We start from the raw sequence: 12,898 nt of genomic DNA, 5'->3' as shown, positions 1-12,898 counted from the left end.
AGTCACTTTGACAGACCCCCCCCCAAGTGGTGAAATTCATTGTGGGCCTTAAAACTTTGGGAATAATGCGAAAACTTCTTTGGTATCATTGTTCACCAGGTGTGGGCAATCTGCTCAGCAGCTCTGTGGTGGGTCAAACAGCAACATCCTCCAAAAAGACTTATACCACATGGAGGTTTGTAACATTGTACAGGAGGCAGTGATCAAAATGATCCCAAAGAAAAAGAAAAAAATAAATAAAAAAGGTTGTCTGAGGCGGTCTTGCTAATAGTTGAGAAAAGAAGAGAAGCTAAAGGCAAAGTAGGAAAGGAAAAATATATCCATCTAAATACAGAATTCCAAAGAATAACAAAGAAACATGAAAAAGTCTTCCTCAGTTATAATGCAAAGAAATAGGGGAATATCAAGGAATGGGACATTTTTCTGGGTGTTAGTTCTAAAAGGTCTTGTAGGTCTTCATAGAACCGTTCAACTTCAGCTTCTTCAGTGTTATTGGTTGGGGCATAGACTTGGATTACTGTGATATTGAATGGTTTGCCTTGGAAATGAACAGGGATCATTCTGTCATTTTTGAGATTGATCCAAGTATTGCATTTTGGACACTTTTGTTGACCATGATGGCTACTTGATTCCTTCTGAGGGATTCCTGCCCGCAGTAGTAGATATAATGGTCATCTGAGTTAAATTCACCCATTCCAGTCCATTTTAGTTTGCTGATTCCTAGAATGTTGACATTCACTCTTGCCATCTCTTGTTGACCACTTCCAATTTGCCTTGATTCATGGACCTGACATTCCAGGTTCCTATGTAATATTGCTCTTTGTAGCATCGGACCTTGCTTCTATCACCAGTCACATCCACAGCTGGGTATTGTTTTTGCTTTGGCTCCATCCTTTCATTCTTTCTGGAGTTATTTCTCCACTGATCTCCAGTAGCATATTGGGCACCTACTGACCTGGGGAGTTCCTCTTCTGGTATCCTATCATTTTGCATTTTCATACTGTTCATGGGGTTCTCAAGGCAAGAATACTGAAGTGGTTTGCCATTCCCTTCTCCAGTGGACCACATTCTGTCAGACCTCTCCACCACGACCCGCCCATTTTGGGTTGCCCCTTGGGCATCACTTAGTTTCATTGAGTTAGACAAGGCTGTGGTCCTAGTGAGATTAGATTGAGTAGTTTTCTGTGAGTATGGTTTCAGTGTGCCTTCCCTCTGATGCCCTCTTGCAATGCCTAGCAGCTTACTTGGGTTTCTTTTACCTTGGGCATGGGGTTTCTCTTCATGGCTGCTCCAGCAAAGTGCAGCTGCTTCTCCTTACCTTGGATGAGGGGTATCTCCTCACTGTCACCCTTCCTGACCTTCAATGTGGGATAGCTCCTCTAGGCCCACCTGTGCCCACGCAGCCACAGCTCCTTGGACTTGAGGTTGCTCCTCCCAGCCGCTGCCCCTGGCCTCAGTCATTGGCTGGCTCCTCTCAACCGCTGCCCCTGCCCTCGGATGCGGGTTAGCTCCTCTCGGCCTTTCCTGTGTCGTCGCAACATGGCACTCTCAGCCGCTACCCCTGAACTCAGACGTGGAGTAACTCCTCTTGGCTGCCGCCCTTCAGGCATGGGGTCCTCCTGGCTTCTGCCCCTGACCTCGGATGCCGCCTGCACTTAGTGCGCCGGTCGCAGCCACCTGCGTTTAGTGCGCTGGTCATAGCCACCTGCCCGTAGATCCTGTTCATTATAGGCAACCGGAATGCAAAACTAGAAAGCCAAGAAACACCTGGATTAACAGGCAAATTTGGCCTTGGAATGAGGAATGAAGCAGGGCAAAGGCTAATAGAGTTTGGCCAAGAAAATGCACTGGTCATAGCAAACACCCTTTTCCAACAACACAAGAGAAGACTCTACACATGGACATCACCAGATGGTCAACACCGAAATCAGATTGATTCTATTCTTTGCAGCCAAAGATGGAGAAGCTCTATACAGTCAACAAAAACAAGACCAAGAGCTGACTGTGGCTCAGATCATGAATTTCTCATCAAATTCAGACTTAAATTGAAGAAAGTAGGGAAAACCACTACCCCATTCAGGTATGACCTAAATCAAATCCCTTATGATTATACAGTGGAAGTGAGAAATAGATTTATGGGCGTAGATCTGACAGATAGAGTGCCTGATGAACTATGGACTGAGGGTCGTGACATTGTACAGGAGACAGGGATCAAGACCATCCCCATGGATAAGAAATATAAAAAAGCAAAATGGCTGTCTGGGAAGGCCTTACAAATAGCTGAGAAAAGAAGAGAGGCAAAAAGCAAAGGAGAAAAGGAAAGATATAAGCATCTGAATGCAGAGTTCCAAAGAATAATAAGAAGAGGTAAGAAAGCCTTCTTCAGCGATCAATGCAAAGAGATAGAGGAAAAGAACAGAATGGGAAAGACTAGAGATCTCTTCAAGCAAATTAGAGATACCAAGGGAACATTTCATGCAAAGATGGGCTCGATAAAGGACAGAAATGGTCTGGACCTATCAGAGGCAGAAGATATTAAGAAGAGGTGGCAAGAATACACAGAAGAACTGTACAAAAAAGATCTTCATGATCTGGATAATCACAATGGTGTGATCACTCATCTAGAGCCAGACATCCTGGATTGTGAAGTAGAGTGGGCCTTAGAAAGCATCTCTAGGAACAAAGCTAGGGGTGGTGATGGAATTCCAGTTGAGCCATTTCAAATCCTGAAAGATGATGCTGTGAAAGTGCTGCACTCAATATGCCAGCAAACTTGGAAAACTCAGCAGTGGCCTCAGGACAGGAAAAGTTCAGTTTTCATTCCAAGTCCAAAGAAAGGCAATGCAAAACAATGCTCAAACTACCGCACCATTGAACTCATCTCACATGCCAGTCAAGTAATGCTCAAAATTCTCCAAGCCAGGCTTCAGCAATACATGAACCATGAAATTCCTAATGTTCAAGCTGGTTTTAGAAAAGGCAGAAAAAACCGTGATCCAAATGCCAACATCTGCTGGATCATGGAAAAAGCAAGAGAGTTCCAGAAAAACATCTATTTCTGCTTTATTGACTATGCCAAAGCCTTTGACTGTGTGGATCACAATAAAATGTGGAAAATTCTGAAAGAAATGGGAATACCAGACCACCGGAGCTTCCTCTTGAGAAACCTATATGCAGGTCAGGAAGTAACAGTTAGAACTGGACATGGAACAACAGACTGGATCCAAATAGGAAAAGGAGTGTGTCAAGGCTGCATATTGTCACCCTGCTTATTTAACTTATATGCAGAGTACATCATGAGAAACACTGGACTGGAAGAAACACAAGCTGGAATCAAGATTGTCGGGAGAAATATCAATAACCTCAGATATGCAGATGACACCACCCTTATGGCAGAGAGTGAACAGGAACTAAAAAGCCTCTTGATGAAAGGAAAGAGGAGAGTGAAAAAATGGGCTTAAAGCTCAACATTCAGAAAACGAAGATCATGGCATCCGGTCCCATCACTTCATGGGAAATACATGGGGAAATAGTGTCATATTTTATTTTGGGGGGCTCCAAAATCACTGCAGATGGTGATTGCAGCCATGAAATTAAAAGATGGTTACTCCTTGGAAGAAAAGTTAAGACCAACCTAGACAGCCTATTCAAAAGCAGAGATATTACTTTGCCAACTAAAGTCTGTCGAGTAAAGGCTATGGTTTTTCCAGTGGTCATGTATGGATATGAGAGTTGGACTGTGAAGAAGGCTGAGCACCGAAGAATTGATGCGTTTGAACTGCAGTGTGGGAGAAAACTCTTGAGAGTCCCTTGGACTGCAAGGACCTCCGACCAGTCCATTCTGAAGGAGATCAGCCCTGGGATTTCTTTGGAGGGAATGATACTAAAGCGTAAACTCCAGTACTTTGGCCACCTCACGTGAAGAGTTGACTCATTGCAAAATACTCTGATGCTGGGAGGGATTGTGGGCAGGAGGAGAAGTGGACGACCAAAGATGAGGTGGCTGGATGGCATCACTGACTCGATGGACGTGAGTCTGGGTGAAATCCAGGAGTTGGTGATAGACAGGGAGGCCTGGCGTGCTGCGATTCATGGGTTCGCAAAGAGTAGGACACAACTGAGCAAATGAACTGAACTGAAAGGAATGGGGAAGACTAGAGATCTCTTCAAGAAAATTAGAAAAACCAGGAGAACATTTCATGCAAAGATGGGCACAATAAAGGACAGAAATGGTATGGATCTAACAGAAGAAGAAGATATTAAAAAGGGTTGGCAAGAATACACAGAAGAACTATACAAAATGATCTTCACAACCCAGATAACTATGATGACGTGATCACTCACTTAGAGCCAGTCATCCTGGAGTGCAAAGTTAAGAGGTACTTAGGAAGCCTCACTACAAACAGAGATAGTGGAAGTGATGAAATTCCAGCTGAGTTATTCCAAATACTAAAAGACAGTGCTGTGAAAGTGCTACACTCAATGTGCCAGCAAATATCGAAAACAGAGCAGTGGCCACAGGAATGGAAAAGTTCAGTTTTCATTCCAATTCCTAAGAAAGGCAATGCCAAGGAATGTTCAAACTATCTCACAATTGCACTGATCTCACATGTAAAGTAAAGTAAAGTAAAGTAATGCTCTGGAAGTTCAACCTGCATTTAAGAAAAACAGGGGAATCAGAGATCAAATTGCCAACATCTGCAGGATCACAAAAAAAAGCAAGAGAATTCCAGAGAAAAATCTATTTTTGTTTCATTGACTATGCTAAAGCCTTTAACTGTGTTGATCACAATAAACTGTGGAAAATGCTTAAAGGAATGGGAATACCAGACCACCTTACCTGCCTCCTGAGAAAAGTGCATACAGGTCAAGAGACAAGATTTAAAACCAGACATGGAAATATGTACTGGTTCCAAATTGGGAAAGGAGTACAACAAAGCTATATATTGTCACCTTGATTACTTAACTTATATGCAGAGTATATGATGTGAAATGCCAGGCTGGATGAAGCACAAGCTGGAATCAAGATTGTCAGGAGAAATAACCATAACCTCAGATATGCAGATGGCACCACTCATATTGCAGAAAGTGAAGAGGACCTAAAGAGCCTCGTCATGAAAGTGAAAGAAGAAAGTGAAAAAACTGGATTAAAACTTAACATTCAAAAAATGAATATAATGGCATTTGGCCCAATCACTTCAAGGCAAATAGATGGGGAAACAATGGAAACAGTGAGAGATTTTATTTTCTTGGACCCAAAATCACTTCTAGATTGAGACTGCAGCCATGAATTTAAAAGATGCTTGCTTCTTGGAAGAAAAGTTATGACAAAACTAGACAGCATATTAAAAAGCGGAGACATTACTTTGGTAACAATGGTCCATATATTAAAAGCTATGTTTTTTTTTTCCAGTAGTCCTATATGAGTGAAAGAGTAGGACGATAAAGAATGCTGAGCACTAAAGAATTGATGCTTTTGAACTGTGGTGTTAGAAAAGACTCTTGAGTGTGCCTTGGACAGCAAGGAGATCTAAACAGTCCTTCCTAAAGGAAATCAGTCCTGAATATTCATTGGAAGTACTGATGCTGAAGGTGAAACTCAATGCTTTGGCCACCTGATGTGAAGAACTAACACAGAGAAAATACCTTGATGCTTGGAAAGATTGAAGGTGGGAGGAGAAGGGGACGACAGAGGATGAGTTGGTTGGATGGCATTATTAACTGAATGGACATGAGTTTGAGTAAACTCCAGGAGTTGGTGATGGCCAGAGAGACGTGGCGTGCTGCATTCCATGGGGTTTCAAAGAGTCGGACACAACTGAGGGACTGAACTGAACTGAACCTTACCATAGAAACTCTTAAGGGAGTCTGTCTCCTGTTGGATGGGACTGTTTTCCTGTGAAGTTAGTTGTTTGGGCCAAGTTTTGTGGTAATGAGCCTAGATGGAAATCATTATCATGAAAGTTCACAGACGAAGAAAATAAAATAAATGAATTAAAGGACTACAAATATATCTCCAAAACAATTAGTGAGAAATAAATGTATACCTATACACAAATTCTTTGAATTAAAGTGGATTAAATGTTTCAAAAGATGTAGAGTGGCTAAATGAATACAAAAGCAAGACCCCCAAGTATGTCCCCAACAAGAGATCCATTTCACATGTAGAACTCACAGAAACAAATTGTGAAGGAATGAAGAGAAACTCCATGTAAAGCAAAACAGAAGGAAAAAAAAAAGATTTTATCAAATATTGTAACAAGAGATGAAGAATTACATTATATATTTATGAATAGATTGAATAAGAAAATGTCACCATATTAAATATATATAGCGCTAACAAAAGAGCATCTGAATACATAAAGCAAAACTACCTTACAAAAATGACAAAATTGACAGTAGCACAACTTTAGTAAACGACTTTAATGTCTTTACTGTCTACGTTAATGGATAGATCACCCAGACAGACAGTCAGTAAGGAAACATTGCCCTTAAAATCATGGTAGGTTAAACAGAGTAGCTCAGTCTCTCAGTTGTGTCTGACTCTGACCCCATGGACTGCAGCACTCCTGGCTTCCCTCAGTTCAGTTCAGTTCAGTCACTCAGTTGTGCCCGACTCTGTGTCCCCATGAACCGCAGCATGCCGGGCCTCCCTGTCCGTCACCAACTCCCAGAGTTCACCCAAAACCATCTCCATTGAGTTGGTAATGCCATGCAAAAGTCTCATCTTCTTTCATCCCCTTCTCCTCCTGCCCTCAATTTTTCCCAGCATCAGGGTCTTTTCAAATGACTCAGCTCTTCGCATCAGGTGGCCAAAGTATTGGAGTTTCACCTACAACATCAGTCCTTCCAATGAACGCCCAGGACTGATCTCCTTTAGGATGAACTGGTTGGAACTCCTTGCAGTCCAAGGGACTCTCAAGAGTCTTCTCCCACACCACAGTTCAAAAGCATCAATTCTTCAGCACTCAGCTTTCTTTATAGTCCATCTCTCACATCCATACATGACCACTGGAAAAACCATAGCCTTAACTAGACGGACCTTTGTTGGCAAAGTAATGTCTCTGTTTTGTAATATGCTGTCTAGGTTGATAATAACTTTCCTTCCAAGGAGTAAGTGTCTTTTAATTTCATGGTGGCAATCATCATCTGCAGTGATTTTGGAGCCCCAAAGTATAAAGTCAGCCACTGTTTTCCCATCTACTTGCCATGAAGTGATGGGACCAGATGCCATGATCTTAGACTTCTGAATGTTGAGCTTTAAGCCAAAATTTCCACTCTACTCTTTCACTTTCATCAAGAGGCTTTTTAGTTTGTCTTCACTTTTTGCCATCAGGGTGATGTCATCTGCATTTCTGAGGTTATTGATATTTCTCCCTGCAATCTTGATTCCAGCTTATGCTTCCTCGAGCCCATTTCTCATGATGCATTCCGCATATAAGTTAAATAAGTAGGGTACAATATACAGTCTTGACATACTCCTTTTCCTGATTGGAACCAGCCTGTTCTTTATTTCCAGTTCTCACTTTTTCTTCCTGACCTGCATATAGGTTTCTTAAAAGCTAGGTCAGGTGGTTTGGTATTCCCATCTCTTAAGAATTTTCCAGTTTATTGTGATCCACACAGTCAAAAACTTTGGCATAGTCAATAAAGCAGAAGTCTATCACCAAATCCTGGAACTTGCTCAAAATCATGTCCATCAAGCCAGTGATGCCATCCAACCATCTCATGCTCTGTTGTCCTCTTCTCTTCCTGACTTTAATCTTTCCCAGTATCATGGTCTTTCACAATGAGTCAGTTCTTTGCCTCAGGTGGCCAAAAATTGCAGTTTCCTCTTCAGCGTTAGTCCATCCAATGGATATTCAGGACTGATTTCCTTTAGAATTGACTGCTTTGATCTCCTTACAGTTCAAGTGACTACCAAGCATTTTGTCCAACACCAAAGTTCAAAAGCTTCAATTCTTCAGTGATCAACTTTCTTTATATTCCAAATCTCACATCCGTATACGACTATGGGAAAACCATAGCTTTGATGAGACAGACTTTGCTTTTTAATATCCTGTCTAGTTGGGTCATATCTTTTCTTCCAAGGAGCAAGCATATTTTAACTTCATGGCTTCAATCACCATCTGCAGTGATTTTAGAGCCCAAAAATGTAAAGTCTCACTGTTTCCATTGTTTCCCCATCTATTTGCCATGAAGTGATGAGACTGGACGCCATGATCTCAGGTTTTGAATGTTGAGTTTTATTCCAACTTTTTCACTCTCCTCTTTCACTTTCACCAAGTGGTTCTTTAGTTCCTCTTTGCTTTCAGCTTTAAGGGTGGTGTCATCTGCATATCTGAAGTTATTGATATTTCTCCTAGCAAACTTGATTCCAGCTTGTGATTTATCCTGCTCAGCATTTTGCATGATGCACTCTGCATATAAGTTAAATAAGCAGGGTAAAATATACAGCTGTGACGTAAATGTTTCCCAATTTGGAACCAGTCCGTTGTTCCATGCCTGTTTCTAACTATTGCTTCTTGCCCTTCATACAGATTACTCAGTAGGCAGGTAAGATGATCTGGTATTTCCATGTCTTGAAGAGATTTTCACAGTTGGTTTTGGCCAACAAAGTCAAAAGCTTTTGGTTAGTCAAAAACAGAGGAGTAGATGTTTTTCTGGAATTCTCTAGATTTTTTCTATGATCCAATAGATCTTGATGATTTGATTTCTGGTTCCTATGCCTTTTCTAGATCCAGCTTTAACATCTGGAAGTTCTCATTTCACATACTCTGGAAGCCTGGCTTAGAGAATATTGAGTGTTACTTTGCTAGCATGTGAGATGAGCTCAATTGTTCAGTAGTTTTAATATTCTCTGGCATTGCCATTCTTTGAGATTGGAATGAAAACTGACCTTTTTAGTCCTGTGGCCACTGGTGAGTTTTTCAAATTTGCTGGCATCCTGAGTACAGCACTTTAACAGAATCATCTTTTAGGATTTGAAATAACTCAGCTGGCATTCCATCACCTCCACTAGCCCACTTGACATCACACTCATGGATGTCGGGCTCTAGGTGAGTGAGCACACCATTGTGGTTAGCTGGGTCATGAACATGTTTTGTATAGTTGTTCTGTGTATTCTTGCCATCTTTCTTAATATCTTCTGCTTCTGTTAGGTCCATACTGTTTCTCCTTTATTGTGCCCATCTTGCATGAAATATTCCCTTGGTATGTAATTTTCTTGAGGAGACCTCTAGTCTTTCCCATTCTATTGTTTTCCTTTATTTCTTTGCATTGATCACTGAGGAAGGATTTCTTACTTCTTGTTCTTTTTCGCAATTCTGCATTTAGATGGGTATATCTTTTCTTTTCTCCATTGCCTTTAGCCTCTCTTCTTTATTCAGTTCTTTGTAAAGCCTCCTCAGACAAACATTTTAATTTTTGGCATTTCTCCTTCTTGGGGATGGTCTTGATCACTGCCTCCTATACAGTGTCACAAATCTTAGTCCATAGTTTTTCTGGTACTCTGTCTATCATATCTATTCTCTTAAATCTATTTGTAACTTCCATTGTATAATCATAAGGGGTTTTATTTTGGTCATAACTGAATGGTCTAATAATTTTCCCTACGTTCTGCCATTTAAGTCTGAATTTGGCAATAAGGAGTTCATGATCTGAGCCACAGTCAGCTCCAGGTCTTGTTTTTGCTGACTGTATAGAACTTCTCCATCCTTGGCTGCAAAGCATATAATCAATCAATTTTTGTATTGAGTATCTGTTGAAATCCATATGTAGAGTCATCTCTTTATTGCTGGAAGAAGGTGTTTGCTATGCCATTCTCTTGGAAAAATTCTGTTAGCCTTTGTCCTGCTTCATTTTTTACCCCAAGGCCAGCCTTGCCTGTTACTCCAAGTATTTATTGACTTGCTACTTTTGCATTCCAGTCCCCTACGATGAAAAGGATATTTTTTTAAAATTTGTTTTAGCTCTAGATGGTCTTGTTGGTCATTATAGCACTGTTCAACTTCAGCTTCTTCAACAGTAATGGTTGGGGCATAATCTTGGGTTACTGTTATGTTGAATGGTTTGCCTTGGAAAGGAGCAGAGTTCATTCTGTCATTTTTGAGGTTTCACCAAATTACTGCATTACCTAATTTTTTGTTGACTCTGAGGGCTATACCATTTCTTCTAGGGGATTCTTGCACACAGTAGTAAATATAATGGGTATCTGAATTAAAATCAGATGTGATCAAGTAGGAAATTGCAAGAGTGATGATAGTCATCTTAGGAATCAGAACAGGCAAACAATTTCAGATGACCACTCTCATATTTACTCAATATAGTGTTGGAAGTATTAGCCACAGCAAGTAGACAAGAAAAAATAAATGAAAGGAATCCACATTAAGAATAATGAAATCAAACTGTTTACATTTGTAGAAGACTATCTGTGGAAAACCCCAATGATACCAGTCAAAAAATCATGAGAATTAATGAATAAATTCAGTAAAGTTGCAGTGTACAAACAATATACAAAACATGTTATTTCTACTTCACTGTGTTGTTACGATGAAGAGGCATGTGTAACTCAATGAAACTATGATCCATGCTCTGCAGGGTTACCCAAGATGGAGAGGTCATAATGTGGAGTTCTGAGAAAACATGATCCACTGGAAGAGGAAATTGCCAACCCCTCCAGTATTCTTAAAGTTAGAACCCCATGAAGAGTATAAAAAAGACAAAAATATATGAAACCATAAGATGAGCTATTACTAATACCACCAGAAAAGCAAAGGGGCTGGGCCAAAGCAGAAGCATTGCTCAGTTTTGGATATGTCTGGTAATGAAAGTAAAATTTGATGTCAATAATGTAAAGAGCAATATTTCATAAGATCCTGGAATTTTAGGTCCATGAATCAAAATATATTTGTCAAGCCAGTAGTGGAAAGAGTGAACATCAACATCTTAGGAATCAGTGAACTAAACTGGACAAGAATGGGCATATTTAATTCAGATGATCATTATGTCTACTACTGTGGGCAAGAAACCAATAGCAGAAATAGAGTAGCCCTCATAATCAACAAAAGAGTCCTAAAAGCAGTACTTAGGTGCGTTCTTGAAAATGACAGAATTATCTCAGTTCATTTCTAAAGCATACCACTCAAAGTCACAGTAATTTAAGCCTATGCACCAACCACTGATGCCAAAGAAGCTAAAGCTGACCAGTTCTATGGAGACCTTCAAGACCATCTAGAACTAACACCAAAAATAGTTTGTTTGTTTGTTTGTTTAGGAAGCCAAGAGATACCTGGAGTAACAGACAAGTTTGACTTGGAGTATAAAATGAAGCAGTGCAAAGGCTAACAGAGTTTTGCCAAGAGAATGTACTGGTCATAGAAAATACCCACTTCTAACAACACAAGAGATAACTCTACATGTGGACATCACCAAACAGTCAATAGTGAAATCAGATTGATTACAGTATTTGCAACTGAAGATGGGGAATCTCTATACAGTCAGCAAAAACAAGACCTGAGGCTGACTGTGGCTCAAGTCATCAGCCTTCTACAGCAAAACTCAGGTTTAAACTAAATAAAGTGGGGGAAACCACTAGGCCATTCAGGTATGACCTAAATCTAATCCCTGACAATTATACAATGGAGGTGACAAATAAATTCAAGGGATTAGATCTGGTAAACAGAGTGTCTGAAATATTATGGACAGAGGTTCATAATTTTGTACAAGAGGCTGTGACCAAAACCATCCCAAAGAAAAAGATTCAAGAACACAAAGTAGTTGTCTGAAGAGACTTTACAAATAGTTGAGGAAAGAGGAGAAGCAAAAAGCAAGGGGGGAAAGGAAAGATATAAACAACTGAAGGCAGAGTTCCATAGACAGAAAGGACAGATAAGAAGGTCTTCTATGAACAATGAGAAGAAAGAGGAAAAATATACAATGGGAAAAACTAGAGATTTCAAGATAATTAGAGCTATCAAAGGAAAATTTCATGCAAAGATGGGCATGATAAAGGGCAGCATTGGTAAAACTTAACAGAGGCAGAAAAGATTAAGAAGAGATAGCAAGAATACCCAGAAAGTTCTTGATGACCCAGATAACCGTGATGGTGTGGTCAATCACCTAGAACCAGACATCGTGGAGTGAAAAGTCAAGTGGGACTTAGGAAACAGTAACAATAATAAAGCTAAAGGAGGTGAGAGAATTCCAACAGAGCCATTTCAAATCCTAAGGATGATGCTGTTAACGAGCTGCACTCAATATGCCAGCCAATTTCAAAAGCTCAGCAGTGGCCACAGGACTGGAAAAGTCAGTTTTCAGTCCAATCCTAAAGAAGAGCTATGCCAAATACTGTTCAAACTACTGTACTGTTGTGCTCATATCACATGTCAGCATGATGATGCTAAAAATTCTTCAAGCTAAGCTTCAACAGGAAATGAACCAAGTACTTCCAGATGTACAAGCTGTATTTAGAAAAGGCAGAGGAACCAGAGATCAAATTGCCAACATTTTTTGCGTCCTAGAAAAAGCAAGGGAATTCCACAAAAGCATCTACATTTGGTTCACTGACTATGCTAAAACCTTTGACTATGTGGATCACAACAAACAGTAGAAAATACTTAAAGAAAACTGAATACAAGACTAACTTACCCGACTCCTGAGAAACCTGGATGCAGGTAAAGAAGCAACAGTTAGAAACAGACGTGGAGCAATGGACTTGTCCCAAATTGGGAACAAGTCAAGGCTGCATATTCTCACCCTCATTATTTAACTTACATGCAGAGTTCATCATGCAAAATACCAGCCTAGATGAATTATAAGCAGGAATAAAGATTGGTGGAGAAATATTGGTAACCTCAGAAATGCAGATGACACCACCCTGATGGCAGAAATTGAAGAG

The sequence above is a fragment of the Ovis aries genome, chromosome X, assembly GCF_016772045.2.
Source record: "Ovis aries strain OAR_USU_Benz2616 breed Rambouillet chromosome X, ARS-UI_Ramb_v3.0, whole genome shotgun sequence".
NCBI classification, from domain to species: domain Eukaryota; kingdom Metazoa; phylum Chordata; class Mammalia; order Artiodactyla; family Bovidae; genus Ovis; species Ovis aries.
Note: the sequence above shows the minus strand (reverse complement) of the source record.